The sequence below is a fragment of the Hydra vulgaris genome, chromosome 11, assembly GCF_038396675.1.
Source record: "Hydra vulgaris chromosome 11, alternate assembly HydraT2T_AEP".
Lineage (NCBI taxonomy): Eukaryota > Metazoa > Cnidaria > Hydrozoa > Anthoathecata > Hydridae > Hydra > Hydra vulgaris.
In genome coordinates this window covers 24,390,001-24,397,500 of record NC_088930.1, presented here as the reverse complement: position 1 = coordinate 24,397,500, position 7,500 = coordinate 24,390,001, and the positions used below count along the sequence as shown (strand labels likewise).

The window sequence follows — 7,500 nt, the reverse complement described above, 5'->3', positions numbered from 1 at the left end:
TCAGTGACGTGAGTACAGAATCAGATGTTTCTTTTGATTTATCGCAACCCGGCCCGAAGTAAACGCAAAACAAGAGTTAAGGAAGGTTTTGTTAAAGATATTGCCATGACATCAGTCTCAAAAATATTTCATCAAGAGATCTAGCGCATGTATGTACGGATTTAATCGTAAGTTCAGGCAGAAATGTGGCTGATTTTTCAGTGTCTCATTCAACTATTTGGCGAGCTCAAAAAAAATCTATTCGGGAAAATGCTGAACAATATAAGAAAAATGTAAAAATTGCTACCGCTAAAGCTACTTTTCCCATAATAGCACATTTTGATGGAAAAGTTACGAAGACATCACAGAAGGTATAAAATCAAAAAGAGATCGATTTGCGGTCTCGGTAAATATTGATGGTAAAATGAAGCTCCTTGGCATTCCAGCAATTGATCGTGGTACTGGACAAGGTCAATACGATGCTTTAGTTAAAATACTGGATGAGTATGGAATATGTGATGACGTGAAAGGTTTATGTTTTGATACAACAGCTACAAATACAGGAAGACTTTCTGGTACAAATGTCAGGTTTAGTCATAAACAAAACTCAATTCTACTAGAGCTGGCTTGCAGGAGGCATGTTTATGAGATACACTGAAAACACTTCTGTGAAAGACAGTGCAGTGGAAAAACTAAATCTCCAGAAAACCTAATGTTTAAACGGTTCCAATTAAACTGGAATGACATTAAAAGTAGCATTGACTCTTCAAAGTTTGTAAAATATGACACTCAATCTATTGCTACCACTTTCTTAGAAATCCATAAACTCGATGCTGTAAAATATTGCGAGATTGCTCTAAAAAAAAACACTTTTCCCAGAGGAGACTACAAGGAGTTATTGAAACTAACCCTAATGTACTTATGCCCTGAAAGAGATTTTAAAATTCAAGCTCCAGGGTGCGTGTCTCATTCACGTTTTTTGTCCATTGCTATTTATTTATCTCAAGTATTCGGATATTGAGTTTGTACTTGTCTAATGAATTGACAGACGATCAAAAGAACGAAGTGCAGTCTACTGCTGAGTTTATCTCAATCTTTTATACCGTCTGGTTTTTAAAAACCTCTTTACCTTACGCTGCGCCTTACCAAGATATAAAAGCCTATTGGCAAATGACAAAATATAGAGGTTACGTAGAACAATATGTTCAGAATTCTGAAACAATTTTAAATGGAATTGATGCCACAATGGTTTCAATGGAATCACATTTATGGTACCTTGATGAAACTTTAATTCCGCTGGCTCTTCTAGACCAAGGTATTTCTGTTGCAGAGAGAGAAGAAGTTGCAAAAATGGTCTTTTCGAAACCAGTTCCTGAATTTTTTCGGCATTCCGAAAAAGTAAATTTGTTAAAAACTCTTAACTTTAACCTAGAAAAACCACCAAGTATTGCCCAACTAGTGGGAGAAAACTCTTGGTTCATATTTAGTTTGTTAAACCTTACTAAGCTAAATGATAAACTTTGGTTAAACAGCCCGGCATCACTCTGGGAGTATATTGAACAGTTTAAGATTTTTTCCCAGTTTGTTTCCAACCTTGCAGTGGTTAACGACGTTTCTGAAAGATCTATTAAAGTTGTATCAGACTTTGTAAATAACGTTCACAATGAAGACGATCGTCAGGACTTACTGCTAGCTATTCACCAAAGGAGAGAAAACCTTAACAAGGCAAAGACTAAAGAAGATTTGCAATTATCATATCAAGCAATTGCAAAATAGATAATATAGTTTTTAAATGATGACTTTTATTTAATGATGTAATATTGATTTGTAAATATGTATTTTTTATTTAATTATACTTAAACATATCATTCTTTTTTATTTTTTACTTTTTACAAAACCAAAAAATCTTTGCAACAATACCAAGAAAATCATTTAAAGTTGAAAAGCTACCATATACTTTCTAATCTTGAGGCAATAAAACTAATAACAACAATACCACTTTTAACAATGTTGCAGTAAGTTCATTAAGTCTTTTTTATTATAAAAATAACTAAAATAAACAATTGTTATTAGGCTATTAAGGTTAGCGTAAGGGTTAGGTTACCTCGAAGGATAAAAGAAATTTTTTTTCAGACCTGTATATACCTCATTTGACACTATTATTAAAAAAATTATGTTATCGAATCTCGCGTTGGAAACAGTTTATTAGAAAATCAAAAATGTTTTTTATACGCGATTGAGTGATAAATAATAGATTTTTAAGATGGAAAATTTGGATTTTTCACCAATTTTAAAAGATTCTGTAGACTAATTTCTTAATTTTTTCAACATGCTTCATTTATGTGATTAATATTCAATCCAACATATAACATTTAAAAGAATAAAAAAAAAATTTTGATAAATTTTAAGGTCCCCGCCAGGCCTTTAAAACACCCATCATTTTTGGCCCAAAATCGAACTGGCGGGGACCCTAAAAATTAAATTTTTTTTTTTTTTTTTTTGCTCAAACTTATTTTTATACAAATAGTCAATTTATAAATCGATTCGCGAGTTCGATTTCGAAAAATCATAAAATATGAGTCTAATATATATATATATATATATATATATATATATATATATATATATATATATATATATATATATATATATATATATATATTAGGGTGGGTCAAATTTTTTTTTTTTTTATGAAACATGAAAATAAAGTTGCATTTTTTTGTGTCTATTAATGATATGTAAAAGAAATGTAATAAAAATTTGATTTAGTTTTGCCAACTTTAACTTGAATTTTACTATATTAGGTCAAAATGATGCTATTTTACAACAGTTGTATAATTGCAGGATAAAAGCATTAAGATTTAGGTTTTTTGATGATTTATGTTAATAATATTTTATTAATAGTATACAGAACTTTGCAAAAGTTTAGAGCACCCACGAAATATAAGACAAAGCTGTTAGTGCTGTTTGTTGACTTCCGATAACATGATCCTGTACTTCATTATAAGATATATACTGAGAGATACTACATTTAAATTACGTTGTTTGTTTTTTTGTTTTAGTTTAATTAGTTAAAATTGAAAATAAAAATGGCTACTGTTAAAACAAGAAGTGAAACTGAACATGGGTAAATATACTTGGAGAACCCTAGACCATTCAACAAAATCAAATGCCAACTTCTGCTGATGTTTTCCAAAGCATATGACTATTTATTAAAAAATAACAATTGCGCAAGTGTTACTGAAAGAACAACAGTCATAGCTAATGAAATTAAAGCACTGTACAACAAAGCAAGTATTCCTACCATTGCAGTCAGCAGCTTAGTTATTCGCATAAATAGACTAATTAACAAAGTACATGAGCTTGGTAAACACTCTGATCGCAAAAGTAGACAAAGAAGAAACAATTAAGCTGCAGAAGAGAGAAAAAAAAGGAAGTAAAACATGCAATTTACCGATTACAGATAAGAAAATGAAGTTTGATAAAGAAATTGATCCAAATGAAACATATTGCAGTGATAATGAACAGTCAAAGCCAGATGAAGAATTTTTGCCAATTGAGATGTCAGATGGTAAAGTGATGTCAAGTTATGTAGTGATGTCAAGTGATAATGAGATGTCAAGTGATGAAGAGATGAAGGTTTACAACACTAAACAATATCCTGAGTTGTGTAAGGCCATGGATAGGCATAAAATCAGTAACAGGGATGCTTGCCTAATAGCAAATGCTGTACTAAAAGATTTAGATCTTATAACACCAGAGAATGCTATTGATCCAGCAAAACTTCGTTGTCAGAGAAATATGTGGAGGAAAAAAGAAGTTAAGAAGCATGCTGCTGAAGTCCAAAAAATACTTTGCATTGAATTTGATGGAAAGCAGGATATCACTTCCGTTAAAACAAGTGGTGTCCAACGAAATTTCAAAGAAGAACATTATGTGATAGTGTCATTTCCGCAAAACAAATATGTCAATCATGTCACGCCACAAAGTAGTAAAGCTGTTGATATTGCACAAGAGATATTATTGAGCATCAACAACATCAAATCATCAGACACTTTAGCAGCAGTTGTTTGCGATGGTTCTGTGAATAACACAGGTCAACATAATGGAGTAATCAGAAAATTAGAAGAAGGTCTTGGGAGAACATTGCAATGGTTGGTCTGCTTGTTACATGCAAATGAACTACCTTTTAGAAAATATTTCTCTGTTGTGGATGGTGGACGTTCAACAGGTCCAGCTACTTCAACAGGTAAAATAGACATTGCACTTGATTTTGATCCAAAAGATTTAGATATTGTGAACTTTAAACATATACCTGGTAAAGTTGAGGATGTAAGTGTTGATGTCAAGAAAATTTAAGCTCTGATCAGATATACCTTCTAAAAGCTTGCTTAGCTGTTGAGCAGGGATACACTGCTTGTGATCAAATATTGTTCCTCCAGACTGCTATGCCAGAAAATCTGAACCATGCAAGGTGGCTAACAAAGGCCAATCGTATTTTACAATTGTATATGTCTAAGGAAAATCCTTCAAAACCATTGCAAAGAATTACAAGATTCAACCTAAATGTTTATGCGCCATCGTGGTTCAACATAAAGCGTCATTCTTCCTGCCTTGACGGAGCAAGAAACTTCTTTTATCTTATGAAGCAGTGCTATGAACTAGGGAAAGAAGAGTGGAAAATTCTTGAACCAGTGTTGCAAAACAAATGCTATTTTGCTCATCCTGAGAACATTCTTATTGGAGGAGTTACAGATGAAAATGTATCAATTCGTCAGTTTTCGTGTGACAAAATAATTGACGCACGAGCTACATCACAAAGTAGCAAGATATGTGTCTTTGATAAATCAAGCATCAAGCTTGATCCGGAAGCTTCATCATTCATAAAAATAATTGACTGGTCTGTTGCTATTGCAACACCACCACCGCTTTTATCAACTGTTTCTAATGATGATCTTGAACATTTCCAGTTCCACGTTGATGTCTTGAGTGGCATTCCATGCCATTCTCAGGCAGTTGAACGTACTATTAAAGACATTTCAGCAACAACTATGAAAGTTTTCGGGCACAAATCACGACATGGAATGATTTTGCAGTGTCGTAAATCTCGAGCAGAGTTACCGAAAATTGACTCTAAATCTGACTTTTTGAGCCATAACAAATAGCAAATAACTGAAACAAATTGCTGTTATGGGTTGCCTACTACACTCTGACTATTTCTCCTTTAACAACTACTTGCATTTTTAAATTTAATGTAACAAGATGTCGAGTAATGGAATATAGCATTAAACCACGTGTATTTACATTATACGATTATACAGTAATTTTAATTCCCAAGGTTGCGGATCCAAGACACGCTTCAATTTCATTTAAAAAGGAGTTTTTTTCATAAGTAGACTGCAATGCAACATTTTAGTAATGTTTCACAACCCTAACTTAACATTTACATCATAATGACCCACCCTAATATATATATATATATATATATATATATATATATATATATATATATATATATATATATATATATATATATATAAATATATATATAAACATATATAAAAATATATAGAACCCTTAGATGTTGTCCGAAAGTTTTTTCCATATTTTGTTGACAAAAAGTAAAACTTAAAATTCAAGACCGGAATTTTTTTTTTTTAATAATGATAGACTGACTGCCCCAACCAAACCCTCAGTCGATGTAGCAGCACTCCCTTGCGGGTCAGGCTATTTGTCAGTCGATGTAGCAGCACTCCCTTGCAAGTCAGGCTATTTGTCAGTCAATGTAGCAGCACTCCCTTGCGAGTCAGGCTATTTGTCAGTCGATGTAGCAGCACTCCCTTGCGAGTCAGGCTATAAGATAGTCGATGTAGCAACACTCCGCGCATGATTTACAGTAAAAAAAATAAAAATAAAAACATTTTAATAAAAAAAATAAAAATAAAAACATTTTATTAAAAAAAATAAAAATAAAAACATTGTTTATATTGTTAAAAACATTCAGAATGTTTTTAAAAACATTCCGGTCAATTAAATTTGCGTTTTTGTGGTTTTTTTAAAAAACGATTAATTTGTAATTAAATTAATGGTTTTGACTTTCGTCCAACACGGAAATGTTGGACGAAAGTCAAAAGTAATTAAAAGTGACGTATGTGTTGGCGTAAGAATCACTTTTTTCCTTCCGCTCTTCCCAAAGCCAACAAACTATAGATCTATATATATATATATATATATATATATATATATATATATATATATATATATATATATATATATATATATATATATATATATATATATAAATATACAGTAAACTCCCGGTTATTCTAAATGGCACTTATTAGAATTTTCTGCTTATTCGAAGCAATTTTCATTTCCTGTGAATTTTCTTTAACAAACTCATGCAAATGCCGTTACGCAGAAATGCAGTTATTAGAAATTTCGGTCATTCAAAACAATTTTTTGCTCTCCTTGACGATAAAAAAACACATTTAAGGAACAAAAAAAAAATAAAAAATAGACTATTTTTTCAATAAATTGTGAAACATTTAATGTTTAACATGGATAAAACTTAAGAAACACCTCATTCCAAGGCTCTTTTCTTTTTTTACTTTCTTTTTTTATTAAAATTTGAAAGTAACTTAAAGTAGGTCACTTTAAAGATCATTTTCAGTTATTCGAATTTTGGGTTATTTGAAGTAAAACTCTTATACCCCTGGAGGTTTGATTAACCAGGAGTTTACTGTATATAAATATATATATATATATATATATATATATAAATATATATATATATATATATATATATATATATATATATATATATATATATATATATATATATATAGTTTTATGAAAGTCAAATTTTAGAACTAAAAATAGTCACAATTCCATGCATAAATTAACTAAATTAAACTTACTTCAATAGGTGTAACTATAAACCATCAATTTAAATCATATAATGTATTTCGTTCATAAGATGAAAACCAGTTAAAACCATATCATTCCTCTATCTTTGATCTACCAGAACTTTACTAAATAAACTTACACCTAAAATCAAATTATCACAATTTAAAAAAATTTAGACAGTATTATTAAAATCAGCTATGACCATTAGTTAATATTAAATTTTATTGATTCTTTACCATATAAAAAAAAAAGAAAAGTTAAATGCAAAGAGAAACACAATCATTCACCAACATAATTACTTACATTCTTTTTCGGAGTCCTCTGTAGTCATAAAATTAAATCCTTTGCCTACATCTTTATCTAATAATAGATACTAATTAGTAATTATTTAGTAAAACAAATATAAACAAAAATGTAAAAACTAAAATGTAGAATCAGTGTAAATAGATTACGACATATATCTTGGCAATCATAATACAATAAACAGATTCAAAATACTATCTATCCCAAAATAAAAATAAAAAAAAAGTTTATTTGATGTAGTACTTCACCATTAATATAAAACTATAATAGTTTTTTTAATTATATAAAACAACTAAAAAAGCAATGAGT

At 30.2% G+C, this 7,500-nt stretch overlaps 1 protein-coding gene and 1 long non-coding RNA gene across 2 annotated transcripts in view; one reads left to right on the top strand and one right to left on the bottom strand.

Moving 5' to 3' along the window:
- The window catches only part of LOC100212348 (phosphatidylinositol phosphatase PTPRQ), a 268,145-nt gene that overhangs the window by 26,552 nt on the left and 234,093 nt on the right, over positions 1–7,500 (top strand). The gene's annotated exons all lie outside the window — the stretch shown is intronic.
- Positions 1–7,500, bottom strand: part of LOC136087535 (uncharacterized) — a 15,312-nt gene that overhangs the window by 7,656 nt on the left and 156 nt on the right. Inside the window, exons 2-3 of the long non-coding RNA XR_010641852.1 lie at positions 7,192–7,248; positions 6,900–7,029 (exon numbers count right to left, since the gene is read on the bottom strand). This is a non-coding gene — a long non-coding RNA (uncharacterized LOC136087535). The remainder of the gene's footprint in view (positions 1–6,899; positions 7,030–7,191; positions 7,249–7,500) is intronic.